The following is a 22,938-nucleotide window of genomic DNA, read 5'->3' as shown; positions in this document are numbered from 1 at the left end:
ATGAATGTGTTGAGATGATTTGGCTAAGTAGAGAGAAGGGAAAATGGCTATGTGCTGAAGATGGTGATGAATGATAGAGTCGATGGGAGAAGTACAAAAGGAAGGCCAAAGTTTAGGTGGATCAATGGATTGAAGAAAGTTTTGGGTGAAAGGTGGATAGAAGTGAGAGAGGCAAAAGAGCGTGCTAGAAATAGAAATGAATGGCGAGCGATCGTGACAATTCTGATAGGCCCTGCTGCTTCCTTCAGTCATCTTGGTGACTGCATATGAAGCTTCATTGTGGTGGATAATGGGATAACAGGAGAGGAAAAATCCCCCTTCCCCTTTTTTTATGTTGGCTACCCCCAAAACTTTGGGGGAAGTTCCATGGTAGATAGATAGATAGACCTGTATTTATGTGAGTTTGTGTTTATGTGAATGATGTAGATGTGGGGAGTTCTTAACAGGGTGTGCGGCAGGGGATGCAGATGATATGTTTTGACAAGAGCAACGGACGCAGTTGTAGACTATAGAATAGAGAAGATGTGTTAGATGTTAGACATTGGGATTGTTGTCAAGAGTTCCAAAGAATTGTGTTTTTGCAAACCAATTCTACTTGTGGTTTATTGATTTTACTGATAGGAGATTATGAGAATTCTTTATTCATGGGAAAGGGGTCCTAAAATAGATGCTAGATATTCTTAAATATGTATAAAAGTTTAATTATTTTCACTATGTTAAACGTGCATGGTTAGTAATGGTCACGGTTTTAGCTTAGGCTTTGATTCTCATTGTATTTAGAGATTTGTTTGTAAAATGTATACTGGTCTGACTGAAATTTGTGCTATCTTGCTGAGATAAAGGTCATCTTTATTTGCACTTTGAATTTATAATGGTTCTCATCATTGCATTCACTGTGATTCAAATTCTTACTGCAAATGCAAATTTAGATAATAACTATAAAGTCAGTGATGTTTGTTTTTAGCAATGTCGATGGTAAGGGAAATGTAAGATTTCGAGTAAAATTTACATCAAGACTCTTCAACAGATGCATTGATCAATTACAAACACATTTCCATCTACTAAAAAATCTAATATATGTCACATTGATTAGAAATAAGAAGTAAAATTAATTTATGACGGATAAATAGTACAGAAGAAAATCAAGACACATTAGTATTTTCTGAACAGTGCATGAAATACCTCTGAGTATCTGGAAATGATGCACTATCGATTTCCATTTATGACTTTCCTTCTCAAGAACCAAAAGGAAATTGAATTTGATCATATTTTCCTTTTCCGTTGGAGACAAACATTGCATCCGATGCTTAGATATGCAAACTGTAACAGAAACCTTTAGGCTGGTTCTATCAAAAGCTTATCAGATAAACCGAAAGCAGGATATTTGAAAAATTTCACGATAAACTCTCTCTCTCTCTCTCTCTCTCTCTCTCTCTCTCTCTCTCTCCTCTCTCTCTCTCTCTCTCTCTCTCTCTCTCCCAGTTCATCGATTCCCTATTCTTTTGATGGAAATCTCTCATTACAACGTTTTAAGACGTAAAATTACTCTATATTAGTTCACTGTCTTCCTGAATGACATAATGGAAGTTATTTGTGTTATCTGAAATTGTTATTCCTCTACATATTTTACAGATATGTTTGCGCAGCATAAAAAAGCTTTTAGTGTCGTACTTCTTTGTGAGAGAGAGAGAGAGAGAGAGAGAGAGAGAGAGAGAGAGAGAGAGAGAGAGAGAGATTATCTTTCATTCCTGCAAAAAAAAATAATGGAAAATAAATAAATAAAGATTGATGAAATTATTATAATTTCTGGTGATGGACTGTTGTTGATATGAGGTCAATGATAATTACTTTTAAGTTGTTGACTTGTTTACCTTTTATCAAGTTAATCCAGAAGTGATGGAGTAAGATTTATATATACTTGTAGTGTCATTTCATTAGAAACTCGTATCTAGGATTGTTGATTATTATTATTATCATTATTATTATTATTATTATTATTATTATTATTATTTTTATTATTATTATTATTATTATTATTATTATTATTATTATTATTATTATTATTATTATTATTATTATTATTATCATTATTATTTATGAGTAACATATCAATGTACAATGCCTTGGTGCACTTAAAAGGAAAAACTATCCGTAAGTTTTTCAATACTTCTAAACATCCAGATATTTCGACAAAAGATCACACCAGACTTTTTGTATTCATTAAAAAATCTGATTTTCTTTCACGGGCTGCCATAGAATATGGAGCATCTGTCACTATCCTTATAAATATGGGTTAAAGAGAAAAATATATTAGATCCTGGTTTTCAGTAACCTATGCACCTAGAAAATTATTGGTTTGGTTTGACGTATGTGATGAAAGAATTGTATCTATAATGTTAAGAACGCTTAAATAATCAGTATAGAATAATTATATTTTAGTGATTCATTTGAAAGGATTGGATAAATTACAACCTAAGTTTCAATCCCGGAATTTCATTGCCAGCAGAGTGGACAATTGATTACTTAGGATGATTTTCTTTCTTCTTACATAAAAGATAAAAAGGTTTTGATCAGTGAATCATTACAATTTAGGGGGAATTAAACAGTTTGATACTATAAAATCTGTGTGCCAGATTATACATCTGCAATGTTTCATTTTTGAACACAAAATCTAAATCTATATGGATCCTAATAACTAATATCTATTACGATTACTATAAGTATTACTACTAGTAATATTACTAATATTGCTATCATTATTACTATTGTCAACATCATTTTGTTTATCAATATTCATTATTCTATTATTATTATTATTCATATCATTATTATCAATATGTTTATCATAAGGATTAAGATAACAAAACACAGAAATTGAAAATTTAAATAAATACCAACTCTGACAATTGGCATTAAAAATAAAAAATTAAATATTAGACGTAGGTTTTTTTTTTTTTTCAAAATTCTATTCGTAATTTTTTTTCATTGCAAAATGATATCAATCGGAAAATAATTTTAATATGTACTACTAATGATAATAGGGACAAGAAAACAAAACAATGAAGATAGGAATAATACACTTTTTGTACCTCCATAGAATGGTCAAATTGAACATTCGTAAGTCACCATCTCATCGAACCCGAGGGATTTATTTTTCAAATGGCAAAAGTATAAACTACAAAATCTTTTGGGTCAAAATTCAAGGGTTTTTTTATATCAGGCAATTCTTTGACAACTAAGTTCCAGCTGACCAATGTCGAATTTTTTCTTGGAAGTTTAACCCGCAAAAGGATTTTCTTCCTCACTCCGTAAAGCAGGTCCAGTGCAAGAGTATATAGTCTCATTGTGTCAATGGGGTCATATAAAAGAAGGCTGAGAACTCCAGTAACGAAGTTTCAGTAGCAATAGACAGTCTTATCATGTCAGAAAACTCAAAATAAATCAATCAATCAACGTGATATTTTAAGCTTCTTGTTTTCATTGTTAATCTCTATGATTCCAATACTATAGAGCTTATGAACAGAAACAAGTTCAAATTATCCAGTTTCTTTCACGTGTAGAACATTTTCACTCTGTTATCATCATTGTTCTGTTTTTTCTGAAGGTAAAAGAATACATGGGCTCAAATGTCTTTACAAAACTCAGAACTAAACATAAGGGCGTAAAGTGAATAAGACAGCACACACTACCTTTGAAAAGAACCCTAGTACTGCGTTCTCCGAGGAAGTTGTATAACAGCAATCACGAAAAGCAGCAGGAAACTAAAAATTCCCTAACTTGCGGATAGAGACGAATCAAAAGTTGTCATAAAGGTCAAACCAGCTACTGCTTTGGTGGGGGGTGTGTTTACAGTTTCAAATTTATGCTCACTTCACGCGAGTGGATTGATGCCACGCGGTTTTGTCCGTATGGATTAGAAATGCCTCCTAATGAGCAGAAATATTGACGTACGAAGAAAATCCGCTCGTGTGGCTCACTTCACATGAAATTATTTTCTTATCCGCTGAATAATTTTCGCTTGTAAGAAGGATACACTGGATTTGAGTGTGTTAGCGGTGCACGCGGCTAGTAGATCACTGCTGCTCGGAAATTCTCCCGAGTGGGTAGCGTGTGAAAAGTCTCATTGATATTCATTTATTTCTAATCCGAGCGGCATCAAACCATTTTTGTGAAACCAGCCTTACTGTCCATGTTTCTGCCATCAATCCTAGGTTCGTTTACATATCTCACTTTCGTAAAGATTGCAAATGATCTTATTACAATAAGGAAGACTGCCAATAAAATCGATAAAAGGGTTTGTGGTGATGGGAAGGCGGGTATTATCAATTGGTAAATCACTAAGTCAAACAGAGAGGAAATAATATATAAGGAATTGGAACAATCAAGGCTGCCTAAAGAAAAAATTCTTTATATAAACAAGAAAAAAGGGAAAATTTCATAAATGGTTTACTTTTTTATTCAGATTAAAGGCCCGAAGGAAATAAGGAAAACGAAATTGGAAGGAAGGAATCTGGGTTTTAATAAAAAAAAAAAAAAAAAAAGGGGGGGGGGGAGCAAAATGTAAGGAAAATCAGAAATACGTCAATATGGTTGGTCAAATTCAGGGAACTCAAATAGCATTTATAAAGCACCGATTAAATTACAATACAAATAGTTACACGAAAAGATGGAACCTGATCACAAACAGACAACTTCCATGCTGGAGACCGAAGAATATTAATTATCGGCATTTAAACTGTACGGAAACTAGATTTTATTGTCAAAACTCGAATACTATTTAGACATAAAAATACTAAAAATACTCGAATATTATTTAGACATAAAAATAGGCGTATACTTTTATATCGCCTCTTTTTACACGTTAATCCATTGCAAGCTCTGTTCATTTCAGATGAAAAGATTAATTTTTATAGCACATAAAATATCTTGCGTTTTATTCTTATAATAAATTGCTTTGTGGTTGAAACTATGAAGGGTATTTGAAAACTCATTACATCGTGTGACTGTTACGAATGCTTATGGGCTTCTAAAGTTTCAGAAAGTTTTGCACTTTGAGATTAAAACCTTAATACTCTCTCTCTCTCTCTCTCTCTCTCTCTCTCTCTCTCTCTCTCTCACTCTCACTCTCACTCTCACTCTCACTCTCTCTCTCTCTCTCTCTCTCTCTCTCTCTCTCTCTCTCTCTTCAAACCACCTACAGCATACTTTACAAACTTTAAATTCCCAGATACTGACATTCTTCCGCGTTGGGAATATTCCCTAAAGTTCAGCAGGGGTCTCTTCGGTAATAGAATGTAATATACTGTTGCATAATATCATATATACTGTATCATGATAAACGTATTACCATATATAGTAGTGTCACATAATACAATATAATATAATATATAAAATAATTCAATATAATATAATATAATAAATATCTTGAGTAAATAAGCTTTATGGATTACTTCATGTGGAATTTTTTCTTCATTAAGTACAAATATTCAGAAAATATTGATCTGCATCATTGGTCTGGATACAAATGAACTCTATTGGGTGGAGAAATTTTGCTTAGAATATATATATATATATACTCTCCGATCTTAACATATTTAATAAAAATTATAAGTTAATTTTGAGAAGGACTGAAAAATTACTCTATCGGAAAGGCAAAATAAATACCATAGTAAGCAAAACAGAATAGAAAATCAATCTGCATAAAATCGAATCGGTTATGAACCTGAATTTAAATACTTCATAAACAAAAAAACAACTGGAGCCGATTTTAAAGCCTATATTTGCGAAAGTTAAATTGAATTTCATGAATCATGATTATCTTAATTAAATGGCCAATTAAGAATGACAGAAACGGTGATAAAGCTCGATCGATGGGAAAAGATAATTAATATTTCAGACAAATCAATCAAATACCAGGAACTAGGTCGGGCGGAGAACGAAAGGGTTCATGCAAGGTATCCCACGCAACCATGTACAAAAATTATTAATAACTAATATATTCTCAATATAATTTTCCTTCGAAAAGACAAAATAACTCCAAACCCCTACAAGGATGCAATGAAGGGGGCATTGAATTAAAAGGATACATTGGCATTAAACAGTCACTTACATATTGATAAGTGAAACAGATGACAAATAGTGTCAGGTACCGTGCTATCACACCAAATGTCAGCTTTCGCATGGGTACGCTTTAGGCTTAAGCACAAATCTTGATTTATTGTTGGATAACTCTCCAGTTTTGGCTCTAGTCACTGCGTTGTAGGTTTAAAAGGAGGACATTCGTTATCTTATACTCAAAGAGACACTAGGTTTCCAGAGTAGGAATTTTAAGGAACTTTTTAAAAAACGCTACAACTTAAAGAATATGAGTTATCCAGTGTATTAGAGTAGATGATAATTGGGACAATGAAAGTTAGAATAAAACAGAGAAACTGTACTTCGTGAATAAACATGTATGAAGAGAATTAGTATTTTAGCTGTAACCTTGCTATATCTTTAAAAGAGGGAGAAATTTAGAGGTGGAAAAAAACTGCGGAATAATTGGGAAAAGTAATGAACATGAGTAATCTCCCGATGTTATGGGACAGAAAAGAGTACATTCAGATAAATCTCTAGGCAGCAAGCATTTACGAAACGAAGTCAACAGACCAAAAATAATTTTTGCTTTTTGGGGAAGGTAGGGTAGTGGCTATACCTGGCGAATATGAAAGGGAAAGCATTTCAGAAATGGCAAGACAAACGATTGGTTTAGATGTAGATTATGAAAAACAGAGGCAAGTCCTGAAGACCGACCATGTAAAAACATAACCAGTGACGAAGACCTTTTGCATCCAAGATAGGACCAGGGAGAACAAGGCTTTGGCTGATGATAGCTCAGGATGAATGCTTATAGTTTCACCCAAACCAAACCCCAACTCCCTAGGTCACATTGACGAAGGTTGTTAACACTAACGAAACATATCGGACTTTGAGTTTGAGCGGCTCTCGAACTCCAGGCCCACGGGATGGGAGTTAAGAATGTTTTCACTATAATGTAGTAAACGGTTAGATAAAGGTACGAGAGAAAATTACACATCAGGATATAAAAGTAATGTATAATTTCCTTTCTATATTAACCAATTATAAGAATAAAAGATTTAATCTGCGAGAGATGTTTCCAGAAAGAACATTCTTTAAGATTCCTTAAAAACATGTCATTCGCGATATGGCTTTTAACATGAAGGGTAAATGCATAGAACTAAGTCGAGGGGGTTATCAGAGAAAATAAAAACTCTCAATGGCCCTTGAAATATTGCTGACGTGGAACAAATGATGGTCCATAACTCCAGAGATGAGAAGGAAGAAGGACAAGCAATTACTAAAAGTTAATGAGACGATAACGCACAAAGGAAATTCCCGGCAATGTCCTTTCACAAATGAGGTCGAATGCTGTCAGACATATAAATGCTGATCTCATTCTTCTCTGGGTGTAATGGTCGCCTGAGTCAGCAGATCAATTTGGCAGTATGTCTTAAGTGAAAGATAAAAGTTATGCTGATAGACATGATGTTACACAAACATACACACGTGAGAAGTTCTTATAAACAATATTGGAGAACTATTATTTTAGAAAAAAAAAAAAAAAAGTTCTGAGTAACGATGGCATCAGGAAAGGGACATAGGAGATTGCTAAATTAAGATTACATAACAAATGAACTCAGGAATACTGAAGGTACAAATTTCTGTGAAATATGATACTTTACATCGAAAGTTACAAGGGGATTTTCCTTGAAATTTAGTCATCAGTCACGCCATGTAATACACAAATTAAATGAATCCATATCGCATCACTAAAGTAAGAAATATGGAATAAAGAAATTATTTACTTTGAATCATAATTAGTTCACAAATTATATATTCATACAAAGCATAATAAACAGCTATTTTATCGAAGGAATGAAGGTGCGGCCATTGCCAGAGTAATGTGATACTAATGGATACCCAGGGATTGAAAGAAGAGAGAGAGAGAGAGAGAGAGAGAGAGAGAGAGAGAGAGAGAGCAAGTATTTATTTTGTTATTTTCGGAACCAAAATTAAATTCCAATTTGTATACCGAAAGAGTATGGGTGAACATTGAACACCAATTACCAATAAGAGAATGCAATGGAAAGAAACCCTCACATCAATGGGATAAACAATACATCAAGCGACTTAGTTTGCTAACATTTGACTTCTTATAAAAAAGGCAAAGATTAATAACAAAACTGACTTATTTCAGTAAATATTCCGCATAAGGGGATGCGTGTGTTTAAGCAATTGATAACGATTATGAGAATTCAACTTTTTTAATATATGATAAATTAATCATTATAAGATAGAATAAAGAACAACAAATATGCAGTAATACAATTCCGGAGCACAAATAAAATAGGCACAGAAAAGGGAAAATAAAAGAAAATATATGTAGGAAAGGGTGTTGGAAAAACAGAACAATTCAAGGAAGGGAAAGAAATAAAGCTGAAAATGTGTTATGAAAAACATATAGGAAAGTGTTAAAACGAAAAAGAAATATTTGGATGTGGGAGCAATGTAAAATAGATACGGAGAAAAAAAGAAGAAGAAATATGACGACTATCAAATATGTTGTGCCGAAAAGAGAACAAGACCTAAACATAAAGAAAAATAAAGCAAAGTTAACTTACCTTTTCGACTCCCCTCTTCAGAAGTTAAAATTAGAGGTGATATTTTCTTCAAGAGTCATTCGTATTGATTATATAATTAAGAAATAATTAACTCCTATAGACGGTTGAATATTCAACTTTTAAGTCTTAAGACGACAGAATTTACATAAGCCTTGCCATTAGGAAGATAAAAAGAGAAAAAGAAATTAACAACATGAAAGTCAAATGAGGTTGTCCATACATTAGGTTGGTTCTTTAAACAGTCATGAATAAGGCAGAGCTATTTTCACAATCTTACGCGGAAAACATTTCTTACTTTTACGATTTAATAATTTACGTTAGACTAATATTGCCCCGTAATATCTGCTCCTTATTTGACGTGCAAATTGTAAATGTTTTGTATACTGCACGAAATGAAAAAAATTTCCCTCAATTTTACATACTACTATGAGATTCAGAGCCTCTGTAACACGGTTTTTTCGCAATAATTTTTAATCTATGAATTTCATAAACATAACGCTTCTTCAGAATGCACATTATATCTACACATAAATTTTGACTATATTTTGCATTACGTAGGTTGAATAAATTTGGTACTTATAATGTAAAAATGACGTTTTTTGAAGACGGGCCAACTTATTCGGAGAAAAGGTTTCGAACGCACTCGTTACGTAACTTATGACGGCATTTCTTCCCTCTTTCTCGATCGATGATTGGCTATACGTAACGAAGGCTATACCTCTGCCAACAATGACACAAAAGTTTAAATAAAAACAAAACAGTACACCTTTATGAACTCTGAAACCTCTCCATTGATAATTGTCATAATGAACAAACCAACAAAATGTGTTAATAAATACAAAAACACTTCGATTATTAGTCCAACTCCCAAAATAAGTTTCCTAAGAAATTACAGTCTACTTTATAGGTCACAATCAGATTGATAAGATGTAGGGAATAGTTGGTAATTTTCAAAAACGTAGTAGACAAGCTTGATTTGATAACTGCTATATCCAATGTCAAGCAATTTTTATTTATTGTCTATCTACCGACCTATTTACTGGAAAAAAAAATAGCCGGTACCGTATTTTGGCTTTAAACCTTCACCAATAATTATCGTCAGAATGATGTCTTCATGAGGCTCCACCCACTTTAGCCTCGTTATCATTCAGGATAACACTGAAGGCTATACATGGGCATTGTTGGATCAGAAAATTTAAATTCTGGCTATAAAAACTAATTTCTCGGGTAGTTGTAAGAAGTGCTAAATGATCCTCAAGGATCCCAGCAGTTGGCCTAAACGTTTAATTTATGTATACTACTGTTGCGGCACTACTGCTAAAGTAGTATTACTACGCTAGCACAGATACCCCACCCACATTTATGTATTGTTCCGCCATTCATAAAGTCTTTGTTATGTTTTTCCACTGGGCAATAAGCCATGGTCTCCTCAGAAATTAAGTTTAACATTAGATGATAGGTTATTTCATTAAGCTGACAAATTGTGGCAACTGGGTATGTTATTGCCGATGTTGAAGCTAAAGATAAAGTTTGGTATCATTCCTTCATTGCATTATCATCTTTACTACTATTTGTTTTGCTACATGTAGTAATTATTTTAAAGGATAAATGAATTATGTTCACTTTACTTCTATAAATTCCCGTAAGATGTACAAATAAAATTCCTAAAACTATTCATGATTTATTTACAAAATGCAGTCATGCCCAAAACATAGCCAACACGGTCGTACGGCCTAAGAAGAAGAAAAAAAAATTATATCGGATGATCCATTGGTCTGATGGAGAGTTTAGCACAAAATTCTTATTTTAACAAAAATAGTTATATCAAGACGGTTTACATACAATCTCTCCCTTTCTCTCTCTCTCTCTTGGTGGCATAGTGAATAGTTAATGGAAATGTTCAAAAGCCTGAGTGACATTACAAGTATTATAATCATGTTACGCTAAATACATAATCAGACCATAAACATTGGATTTAAACTAGATACTGAATGATTACCTATTCAGGCTATAGTAAATATGGCCACGGGCTTTCTCTTGACTGTATAAAGTTGCAAGTCGTAAGACAAATGCAGTTTTGCAACCACGGGGGCAATTCCAAATCCTGCTAGCCATTCTTGACTGTTATGGGTTCCAGAGCCGATGGAAGAAGGTGAATGGGTGTCCGGTTGATGGGCGGGGCAACATTTTGTCAAAAGGTGTTTACATTGCTTACGTAATGAATGTTTTCGACTCTTGGCTCGTTATCACTGGCCATGGCGTCGGCTAGATCATTTTTACTCTATAAAAATTAAAACTATCGGGTTTAGGTTATTGATAATGCTGACAAAATTTGTGTGGTTATAAAATATACATATGTCAACTTTCAACTACATCCGATGCATTGATAAGGAGCAAAGTCCAAAAAACCGTGTTACAGAGGCCCTGAATCTCATAGTAATATACATGCCTTGAATACGTCAGAAAAAAAAAATATTCTTTATTTGCCCTGTTTAAATTTACTATATTTTTCTAAACTCATCTTTAGCAATAACTTCCATTTCATCCATCAACAATAAAGCCTTCTCTAAAAGGAAAATGCAAATAAAAATAAAAATGACTGAAAGAATAAAAAAAAAAAAAAAAATATTTTTATGGCCTTTTCAAACGAATGATACACGAAACTAATCTATTGTATGTTTAATTTTAAACCAACACGTATCATTCTGTAACTTCACTGATCTTCTTGTATGTAATTGATCGTGGGGCAAGGAATTCTTATAGGATTCAATATATAAATACACACACACACTATATATATATATATATATATATATATATATATATATATATATATATATACAGTATATTATATATATATATACAGTATATTATATGTATATATATTTATGTATATATACATACATATCTATCTATCTATATATATATATATATATATATATATATATATATATATATATATATATATATATATATATATATATATATAAATATATATATATATATATATATATATATATATATATATATATATATATATATATATATATATATATATACACATTTATATAAATGCACTGTACTGTATATGCGTACGAGTGTGTGTCTGAGTGTCTTTATAATTAAGCCGCCTCCAGTAACAGGAATAACTATAAAAACGGAACATGGATTACAGTGTCATTAACATTTCAACTGCATGAACCCTATGCGCAGTCAACCTTTCACAGTGCTAGAAGCTTCACATATCTACACAAAAGGTTTATCATTAGAGTTTCGAGCAACCCTTCCTCATTTACATATACTGCACATCTAATAGCAGTCCATCACAACTGAAGACGGCATTTGAATTTCCCCAAAGTATGAAGAATTAGGTGCTTGCCCTGCGAAATTATTAGGGTGAGAGGGAGGCTTTTCTAATGGCATAATAAAATCATAAATTTAACCGACAGCCTAATGTTAAAGGGTAAAGGATGCGTCGATGATGACTGCCAAGAAATCGGGAAGAAAATGCCATGGCCCTCGTCTCAATTATCATCCAATGTAAAAGCTACGTCCTCAAATATACCCAGAGGTCTTCGTATCAAGAGATTACAGGGAAGGTGCAGTAATGCATTCATTTCGAAAAGATGGGGTTGACTATTATGTACTAAAATGGGTAGTGAATCAGCTGAAAATTGGTAAGCAGTATTGTAATGACCAACTCTCAATGCTCTCATACATTAAATATTACATAACAGTTGTTACCAACCAACTCCCAAGACAGTGGGGCCACTTATCCAAGTAGTCGAGATGGTGGGCACGGATAGTTCTTGAAGCCAAGAAGTGAGAGTTGAGTTGTCAGAGGGGAACAGTGTTCTTGGACCTTCAAATGATGACGAAACTGTACTGTCAACGAAGGTACTATACGTCCTGACACCAAAAAATATTCCACACTGCATAATTCATATCTGTTTTCTATCTTCCAAGCACTCTTGCGCTTCCCGTATATCAAAGGCCTTCTTTTCCAGTGCCTACTTATATATATCTAGTGTATGTAGAACCATTTAGACATAGCCCTATTCTTCTCTCCTAACCCTCAGGAAATGCACATTCTCTTCCCCAAATATCGTCTTCCATCCTTTCTATATAATCGAACCCTACATAGATATAGGAATGAGGGATAGTATACATGCACCTTGAGTATTTGTATCATATTGAAGATGAAACTATTTTTAACTTTTCCAATACAAAAGGGAGAGCATGCTGGGTAGAAGGGAAAAACAAAATGAGGAAAATGTTTAACATAAAAAAGTAATAGCTTTAAACACGGCACATGGAGGGGTCAAGCATTACAGAACATGGGTAAAGATAAAGACTAAATAGAGGAGATAAAAGAACGAAAAGGGAAATGAAAAGCAAACAGAGGGGAATTAGAAACTGAGGCTCTCTAGAGGAAATACAAATAAAGGAGTGGATGCTTTAATGATTAACAACTGAAACAAATAACGGTTATTTGGATTGAAGAATTTTAACATATGATAACAGAACGTTTGAAATGATCAATTAAAGAATATTGCAATGATGTGCATAGTTGTTGTTCGTTTATGTTTGCATTTACAATTTTCATTCGGATTGTTGCTTCTTGTGCGATTCAAGAAACAACTGCAATAATTTTATGAAACGAAACAGATTTAACCATAAGCAAGGCTTTCATAAGTGAAGGCTATTACCACACCATTGTTGAAAGCATGTCATTCTTAAAATGATTATCTACTTTATTAATATGTTCCATAAAACTATAAGTTTCTTGAAATTGATACTTAAAAAGAAAGAAAAATAATCAACTTCAATGTGTTAAACAAATGCTATTATACCAAAGGTTCGAAGTCATATAATTTTCAATTAAAACAGGCACACTAAGCAGGCGTCCATTTTAATTTCTCGTGACCCTAAATAATTTAAACCTATAGACTAAAACTCTGTGCTAAAATCAAAGGAAGGAGCAACAACAACAATACAAAGTGTTTTTGTTGACGGAGAAAAAAATAAATGGAGGTAGAGCGAGAAAGAGTATTATGCTTACATTCTTATTCAGTAAATCAATCAGATTGATGCATGCATTTCGTAAAAAACTTAAGCCTTGAAACGATGGGCGATGCACCTTTTGTATTTTAGATACATCTAAACATATATGATACAATATACTTTAACCAACAAGGATTTTAATCCTTTGTAACAAGAAGCATAGCTGGTGCGGAATAAGATCTCTAGTGGTTTGCTGTTTTCATAGTTGGTGGACTGATTATCACTTATCTTTCCAGCCTCTCAATAGTGGTTTTATATTCAATTTCAAAGATGCATCACAACAGCTCTCCATATTGACCAATGGTCAGGACTATAGAAATACCATCATCCGAAATTTGCAGGTGTCCCGGTTAATTCCCAATTTATAAGACGATGTTAAATATCAACAGGAAGAATTTTTTCTACTTAAGTTTCAGTACAGTTATTATCAATCATAAGTAGAGCAACATTTCTTAAACATCATTACTTGCCCTATAATAGCAATCTTCATATGACATCATCATTCATTTTGAAAAAGTTTCATTCACTGAGATGGTATATAAAATAATTGGTGTAATGCACGTGTATTTCATACACTCTCATGCACTGTAATGCTCTCTCTCTCTCTCTCTCTCTCTCTCTCTCTCTCTCTCTCTCTCTCTCTCTCTCTCTCTGATAATATGAAAATTTGTTTAAGCTTTCCATTGTATGTTTTACATTGTTAAAGCTTTATGCCTTTTACCATAAACCGTTTGTATATAACCTTGTTATATCGTTTGAATAAAGTCAGTTACGTCCAGGTTTTCTTTCTGTTAAGACCCTTATCAGTATGCCACATTGGTGACTCCTGGAATGACAGCTGCCCGCACACCTTACGACTCACAGCTGCGCTCTACTTTTTTAGAATGCCACCCAAGGAACCAGATTTTATCCATGCCCCATCGATGAAACTCCCACCCTTCACGAGAAGAGAAGATTTTGCCTGGTTTCAGCGCAACAAAGTTCAGTTTTGTATCAATGGCGTGACGCGTCCAATAAGCAAAGCAGACTATGTCTTCACGGTGATCCCCGAGGACACTTTCCCGGAAAGCTCCGATTGGCTTTGCGACCAATAGAGTAGGATGCCCTCAAAACATACCTCCTAGAGCAGTACTCACCATCTGGCCTCGGATCGTTTGGCAGCCACTAAACGAATGTTCTCCGAAATAGAAGAATGGGCCTTTCAAAAAAGTCAACACTCCTACACATCATCCTGAAGAAGGAAGGTTCCTTCCCCCTTGTGGGGATTACAGGCAACTAAAAATGCAGACATTACCAGATCACTACTCCTCACCAACATCACCGACGTTACCTCCTACTTGCACAAAGCAAAGGTGTTTTCCACTCTCGACCTCCTGAAGGGGCAATATCAGGTGCCTATAAACCCAGAAGACATCCCCAAGACTGCATTCGGCATTCCCTTCAGCACATACACAATTAATTATTCCTGTTTTGGCCATTGAAATGGTGGGACCACTTTTCAACGCCTCATGAATGGCATCTTAGAGGAACTCTAACATCTGCGTATGTTACATGGATGACATATTTGTGTTCTCTTCCTCCAAAGAGGAACATCTCCATCCTGTACACATCATTCTTGACCGCCTACAACAGAATGGCCTTGTAGTCCGGTACAACAAGTGTAGCTTTGGTGCCAACGAAGTATCGTTCTTAATGCACCGAATAACTCCTGAAGTTCCATCTCTCCCTGAGAAGGTATTAGCTATTCAGAACTTCCCACGTCCTAGACCATAAAAGTGCTGCAAGAATTCTAGGTTATGATAAACTATTCTCAACGGTTCTAGCCAGCCATCACTGCCACTATTGGCCCCCTTCTACACCTCCCTCAAGGGCAAGCCAAAAAAACTGCAACCCAAAATATACCTTATCAACTGCTGCTCCTCTCACTTTTCCCGTGCCACTTGCTCTTCTACTTCTCTCCACCAATGTCAATGATGTCGCTACTGATGCAGTACTTGAGCAGGGGGTCAATGGTCGCCCCACCCATTGGCCATCTTCAGTAGAAAACTGTCTAAGGCAGAATCCCGCTACTCTACCTTCGACCGGGAACTTCTGGCATTGCATATGGCTGTCTATCCCTTTTGTCCCTACTTAGAGGGTACACCCTTCATCATTCGTATAGACCATACGCCTCTGAAGCATGCCTTCACTCGACAGTCCAATGCCTGGTCTGTCCATTAATGCCGACATCTCTCGGCCATAGCTGAGTAAAACTGCACTCTTCAACACATTCCTGGGAATTGAACCCTGTTGCCAATGCCACCCTCCTCTGTTACGTCAGTACAGACAGGCCACGTCCGTGGATACCTGTCTCCATGACCCAACAGGCATTTGATTCAATCCATGGCCCCTCATCTCTCTACTGCACAGCTACAGAAAATGAAGTTCATTTGGCATGGCATTACTAGGGATGCTAAGGATTGGGTCCGTTCCTGTACTTCATGCTAAACTTCAAAATTACATTCACACACGGATTCAGGTGTGGGCACCTTTCCTCAGCCTCGGCGTTGTTTTGTCCCCATTCACGTTGGTGTAGTAGGCCCCCTAACCACATCACAAGGACGCCATTACTTGTTTACCGTCACTGACTGCTCTACTTCTTAGCCTGAAGCCATCCCTATGTACACTGCAACAGCTGACTCATGCACATCCACCTTACTCTCAGGGTGGATAGCGAGATTTGGTATCCCTAAGCATATTACTTGTGATACATGTATCACTTTCACCTCTCAATTGTGGGCATCAGTAGAATATCTTGTGGGATACATCAGACAACCGTCTACAACCCTGCAGCCACGGAATGATTGAATACTTTCATTGCAACCTCAATGCAAAATTGATTTCATGCTGCAAATACTCCAACTATAGTCTATTTTTTATAGCGGTGCATATTTGCACCCACTGACAGGGGTGCCCTTTTAGCTCGGAAAGGTTCCTGATACCTGATTGGTCGGAAGTATTTTTGTCCGAACACCTTCATTGTTCTCGAATAATCACCAAGTAATGTGAATCGAAACTTATTTATTAACCTATATTTCTCCATCAGATATATCTTTTGTCAATAAACAATGTGAAAGAATAAATATATTATAAAGAATCGTCTTGGTAAGTCTAAATTCAATAACACAATCCGCCGAAGTCAACGACAGCAGCTTGTTTTCGGATGCACGCTTTGTAATTTTGTAATTTTTCACATATTTTAACGCAAATTGGGATAAATTACACTTGGCATAAGTTAAACATGTTATTATAAACTTTCTTTGAATACCAGAATTTACCAAAATCATGGAATTAATAAAACCCGATATTTGTGAAAACTTATGGGGAGGTAAAAGAACAGCCTCTACCGGCCTGGCGGGAAAACGATCCCTTCTGACTTGTAGACGCAGTTATTTTTTTTTCTTTCGTAATATAGTTCGGCCTATTCCTTTCAGTTTAAATAGTCTTGCATTGTCTCTCTTCGTATTATTTTGCTTAGTATTTTCCCACATTCCAGTTCCTCCCATAATATCTATCTATTTTCCCGATATCACTTCTTTCATAAATGGGATATCCGCACTACGATTCCTTATTTCTTATCCTCTGTCAAAAGTGATGGCTTGAAGGGAAGCGCGTGCTAGTCTCATTAAAATAGTGTAGAGGCGGGAATAAAGAAAAAAATACTATGCTTAATTTCAGGTTTACAGAATAGGTTATACTTTCTACACAGCATAAAATTTGTTGTAAGTATTATTTACATGCTTACTGACGTAAGGTACAAAACATAAGGAATCGTAGTGCAGATATCACATAGGCCTATATGAAAGACGGGATATCGGGGAAAATAGATAGATATTATGTGAGGAACAGGAATGTGGGAAAATACTTAGTAAAATAATACGAAGAGAGACAATGCAAGACTATTTAAACTGAAAGGAATAGGCCGAACTACATTACGAAAAAAAAAAAAACTACGTCTACAAGTCAGAAGGGATCGTTTTCCCGCCAGGCCGCTACAGGCTGTTCTTTTACCTCCCCATAAGTTTTCACAAATATCGGGTTTTATTAATTCCATGATTTTGGTAATTTCTGGTATTCAAAGAAAGTTTATAATAACATGTTTAACTTATGCCGAGTGTAATTTATCCCAATTTGCGTTAAAATATGTGAAAAATTACAAAATTACAAAGCGTGCATCCGAAAACAAGCTGCTGTCGTTGACTTCGGCGGATTGTGTTATTAAATTTAGACTTACCAAGACGATTCTTTATAATATATTTATTCTTTCACATTGTTTATTGACAAAACATATATCTGATGGAGAAATATAGGTTAATAAATAAGTTTCGATTCACATTATTTGGTGATTATTCGAGAACAACGAAGGTGTTCGGACAAAAATACTTCCGACCAATCAGGTATCAGGAACCTTTCCGAGCTAAAAGGGCGCCCCTGTCAGTGGGTGCAAATATGCACCGCTATAAAAAATAGACTATAGTTTACTCAGCTTCTCTGGGTCCTCCTTGAATTAAGAACCACTCTTAAAGACGCCCTGGATGTATTAGTACCTGAAATGGTGTAATGTGATCCGCTGGTAATCCCTCGGGAATTTATTTCCGTCAGCATCCTCCTCCGACAATCTGCAGCTCCTACATCATGTTGTAGGGAATTTATTCCCTGCCACCAGGCTTACATGCCTTAGCAAAGCAACACATATCGAAAGTTTTAAACACCACAACTAGTGCTTTCGTGGGCACCAATACTTGTAAGACACCACCGGCGCCTCCTTACACGGGCCCTTTCCTTGTTATTCATCGCAAACCGAAAGCTTTCTTAATCAACATTTGCGGTAAAGAAGACCTACATACCTCCCGGCAGATGACCTGCCTAAAGTTCGCCTTTCTCGGGCAGGATGCCCTATTTTAGCGGGAAAGCCATGTAATGCACGTGTATTTCATACCTGCTCATACACTGTAATGCTCTCTCTCTCTCTCTCTCTCTCTCTCTCTCTCTCTCTCTCTCTCTCTCTCTCTCTCTCTCTCTGTTTAAGCTTGCTATTGCATGTTTTACATAGTTAAAGTTTTATGCCTTTGTTACCTTCAACAGTTTGTATATAAGCTGCTTATCTCGTAGATATATAAGCTTGTTATCTCGTTTGTATAAAGTCAGTTATGCCCAGGTCGTCTTTCCGTTAAGACCCTTTTCAATCTGGTGCACAGGAATTACGTTAAGGTATACTGTAATTTCTATATCATAAAATGGCTAAGAGTGGGATTTATGACTATGAAAAAGCAAACAAATATAAATAAGAGAGTAATCAAATTCTCTGGAAGAAAATAGCACTGCTAGTACTGGTAAAAGATAGTCTTCTCACAAAAAGAATACAAAGCTGGACAACTTACATTTCTTGCAAAGCACTGATAGGGTTCTTGGCCAAGATTGTACTTTGATGTTAATTATCTTTGTCATGTGTCCTTCCAATGTGATCTTAAAATGAAGCAACTTTCCAACTGAAATTACGTCTTGGAAAATTTTCATATTTCTCTTGAAATCAAAGAGCTTTATTGGTTAGTGGGGTCTAATTTACTTTGATGCCTTAATAAATCTTCGGAACCCAAATTATCATCTTGAAGCACACACAAACACATAAAATGTAATTTAAGAGTATATTTTGATTCTATTGTTCATTATGTGTAGGGAGTACGGTGTACACGAATAAAAAAATATTAATCTACGATTCTAGCTATTTTTTCTTGTTTCTTTTCAAAATTCATTAAAGTTAAGGATTGAATTGATGAGTCCCTCTACTGTAAAATCCCCCACCCCCCGGCCCCTTCCCCTCTCACCCACTCTAGATTATGCAGCGTTTTATTTTCATTATTTTTTTATGTCAAAAGCCATTGTGTATGCATACCAGCATCGGCGATCTCCGCAAACTTCCAAATCCCGTCGCATGAATCCCGTACTCTGCATGAATAATCTATTCGAAAATGGGTTTTAGAGGCCATAACTGGCTTAGTCCACTTAAAAGGTAATACGCGTTATAATGTGTATGGTCACTTATAGCTAAAACGTTTATTTCTTTTTAAAAACAACTAATTGTGAACACATAAATAAAGTTACAGAACTTTGTTATCCTACTCGTTTTGCTACGACAGTTTTTGTTGTTGTTGTTGCTATAGCAACTGATTCCATATAAATACCGTCCAAAGCAGTTTAGTTGTATTCTAGTTCCGGGGCATTATGAATCTAAAGTTGATAACTTTCTTCTTTGGCCATTTATAAGAAATAGGAATATTTAAGTGTAGGCTAATAACTTCTTTCACGCTATCAAAAAAGAAATGGTAGTATGATTTCAGTCTTGTCATAAAACTATTTGACATTAATATTATCATTTTTGATAATTCGGATGCTCTGCCACAACGATTTCTAACGCAGAAGAATAAAAGTTTCTTCAGTTCTTATTTATGATCTAGCCACATGTAATGCTTGTTGATGAACATCTTGATGAGTTCTCTTGCTTGAGGGTACACTCGGGCACACTACACCATCTTATTTCTCTTCCTCTTGTTTTTTTTTTTTTTTTTTTTTTTTTTTTTTTTTTTTTTTTTTTTTGAGATTTTATAGTTTACATAGGAAATATTTATTTAATGATGTTACTGTTCTTAAGATATTTTAATTTTCCTTGTTTTCTTTCCTTACTAGGCTTTTTCCCTGTTGGAGCCCCTGGGCTTATAGCATCCTGCTTTTCCAACAAGGACTATAGCTTAATAAGTAATAATAATAATAATAATAATAATAATAATAATAATAATAATAATAATAATAATAATATGGCTCAAATTTCAGCGAAAGATATGAACAGATTTACCTGTCATTTCCCGTTTATTCCCGGTCTACTTTTAATTTGTTTTCACAATTTACCAGTATTTCGTAATTTTACGAACATTCCTAACTATGTAATTAAAGTTATTAGCCGAGATTAAGTATTAAATCTCCAACCCTTTGTGTTTTATTTTTAAAAGGAAAAAACTGAAACGTATATTAATCATTTACTCTTTGATTAAGGTAAGACCAACTCCCATTATTACGATACCAAAGAATTAACTTTTTCAAGGCTGGTAAACGCATATAATGGACTTCAAGTCCTAGACAAATGCCGAGAGAAAAAAAGGCATTTAATTCCCTTTTACGTAACTGCTTCATCTTATTTTGATCTAAATCCTTTTTCATCAAACATACTTTATGTAGAATAACCAGCTCAATTACCTGAGGTTCTTTTACGACTACATTATTATGTAATAGAGGAATTAGGCTCATGTTGAGCGGCTTCTTCAGACGGAGAAATTGGTTTAAGATTTCCAAGAAACGTCGAGGAAAAGCAAGGATATTGCACTGATGATTTATGTACGGGATACATAACAGCGAAATGAACTTTTGTTCTAAGTTATTTTCTTAGAAACTTATTGTTGGATTAATACACATTCTTAATTGTTTTATTTCAGTATACGCACGGCAAAAGAAGCTAACAACATACCATGCAATACAACTCGCCCCTTCCCCGCTGCCTCTCTCTTTCATTGCCCTTTTTTGGTAGATAACATTCCTTTCAAGATTACACTGAAATGAAATTAACATGTTTCTTTTCAAAAGCACGTGGGGGCGCGCAAACTCTCTCTCTCTCTCTCTCTCTCTCTCTCTCTCTCTCTCTCTCTCTCTCTCTCTCTCTCTCTCTCTCTCGTTTTGTTTACCCATTTTCAATATGATTTAATTTTCTTGATTATATCTATTCCACAAATGAATTAGGCGTTTGATTTGAACGGCTCATCTAGGCAATGATTCTCTCTCTCTCTCTCTCTCTCTCTCTCTCTCTCTCTCTCTCTCTCTCTCTCTCTCTCTCTCTCTCTCTCTCTCTCTCTCTCCAAAATATGCACCTTTTTCTTGTTGAAAGCCATCGTTTATCCATAGCAGCATCAGCCAAGAATGGAAACTTTAAAATCCTTTGGCATCAACCACTTTCCCCTCATGAATAACCTATTCTTTAATGGATGTTCGGAGGCTGTATTTGGCTTATTAAAACTGTGATACGCGCTATAGAGAACCAGGGCACTTACTGCTAGGCTCTATTTTTCTGTTGAAAAAGGAAACTATGCACAAGCACGTGTAGATATTTACTACATTTAAAAAGAAAATATTATTTTATTACATTTAAAAAGCAAATGTGACTAAATAACTGAAGTAACTACAACTGTGCCATATGATTATGATGAACAAATTTCATGTACAGTAAGTTCCATTCCCTTAAATAGAGTAGTCTTGTAAATATCAAATTAGCTTATTAATCAGTACCTCTAAATATAGAAGTAGATTATGATTCAGTGGTCAAATTAAATGGAACTAATAGCATTATCATCTATCTATAAAGATAGAGGTTTAAGCATTTCTCCTGGCTAGTGTCCTTTTTTATTTAATTGTTGAGTCTATTTGCCGCTAAATCAATGTCTCGAAAACATATTTTAGGTATCATAACTGAAACCTCACATAGAATATGTTCTCACGATTTTCAGAATCACTCGTTGATTTCTCTTTTCGATTTCATGTCACTAGCCACCCCACCCCCTCTGTCTGTCTGTCTGTCTAAGCGCTTTCTGGTTTCCGTTCATTTTCGGGCCTTTGATCCGTTATACAGCCCTGTTCCCATTTTCACGCCTCCATTTATCTCATTCCTGAAGCTCATTCCAGGCAATTTGAAATCACTCGATAATTCTATTCTTCGTTCCTCTTCTTTTACTAAGTTTTCCGGAAATGGTTCCATTTTCTTTTTGCGTATTCCCTTCCCTTGTTATGATCGCTATATTGTCACTCCGAGTAATTCTTACATGTAAAAGTTATGGGCGTTTTTTTTCTCTTCTCCAGTAGTTCCCAACCTTTGTTACTTTAAAGAACCTCTCAGATAATTTATCTCATCTAAAGGAACCTCCATTATATATATATATATATATATATATATATATATATATATATATATGTATATGTATGTATATATACATATATATATATACAGATATATATATATAAATATATATATATATATTTTTATATATATATATATATATATATATATATATATATACATATATATATATATATATATATATATATATATATATATATA

Source organism: Palaemon carinicauda, chromosome 6 (assembly GCF_036898095.1).
Source record: "Palaemon carinicauda isolate YSFRI2023 chromosome 6, ASM3689809v2, whole genome shotgun sequence".
Lineage (NCBI taxonomy): Eukaryota > Metazoa > Arthropoda > Malacostraca > Decapoda > Palaemonidae > Palaemon > Palaemon carinicauda.
The sequence above is the reverse complement of the archived record's forward strand: the minus strand, read 5'-3'. Positions refer to the sequence as shown.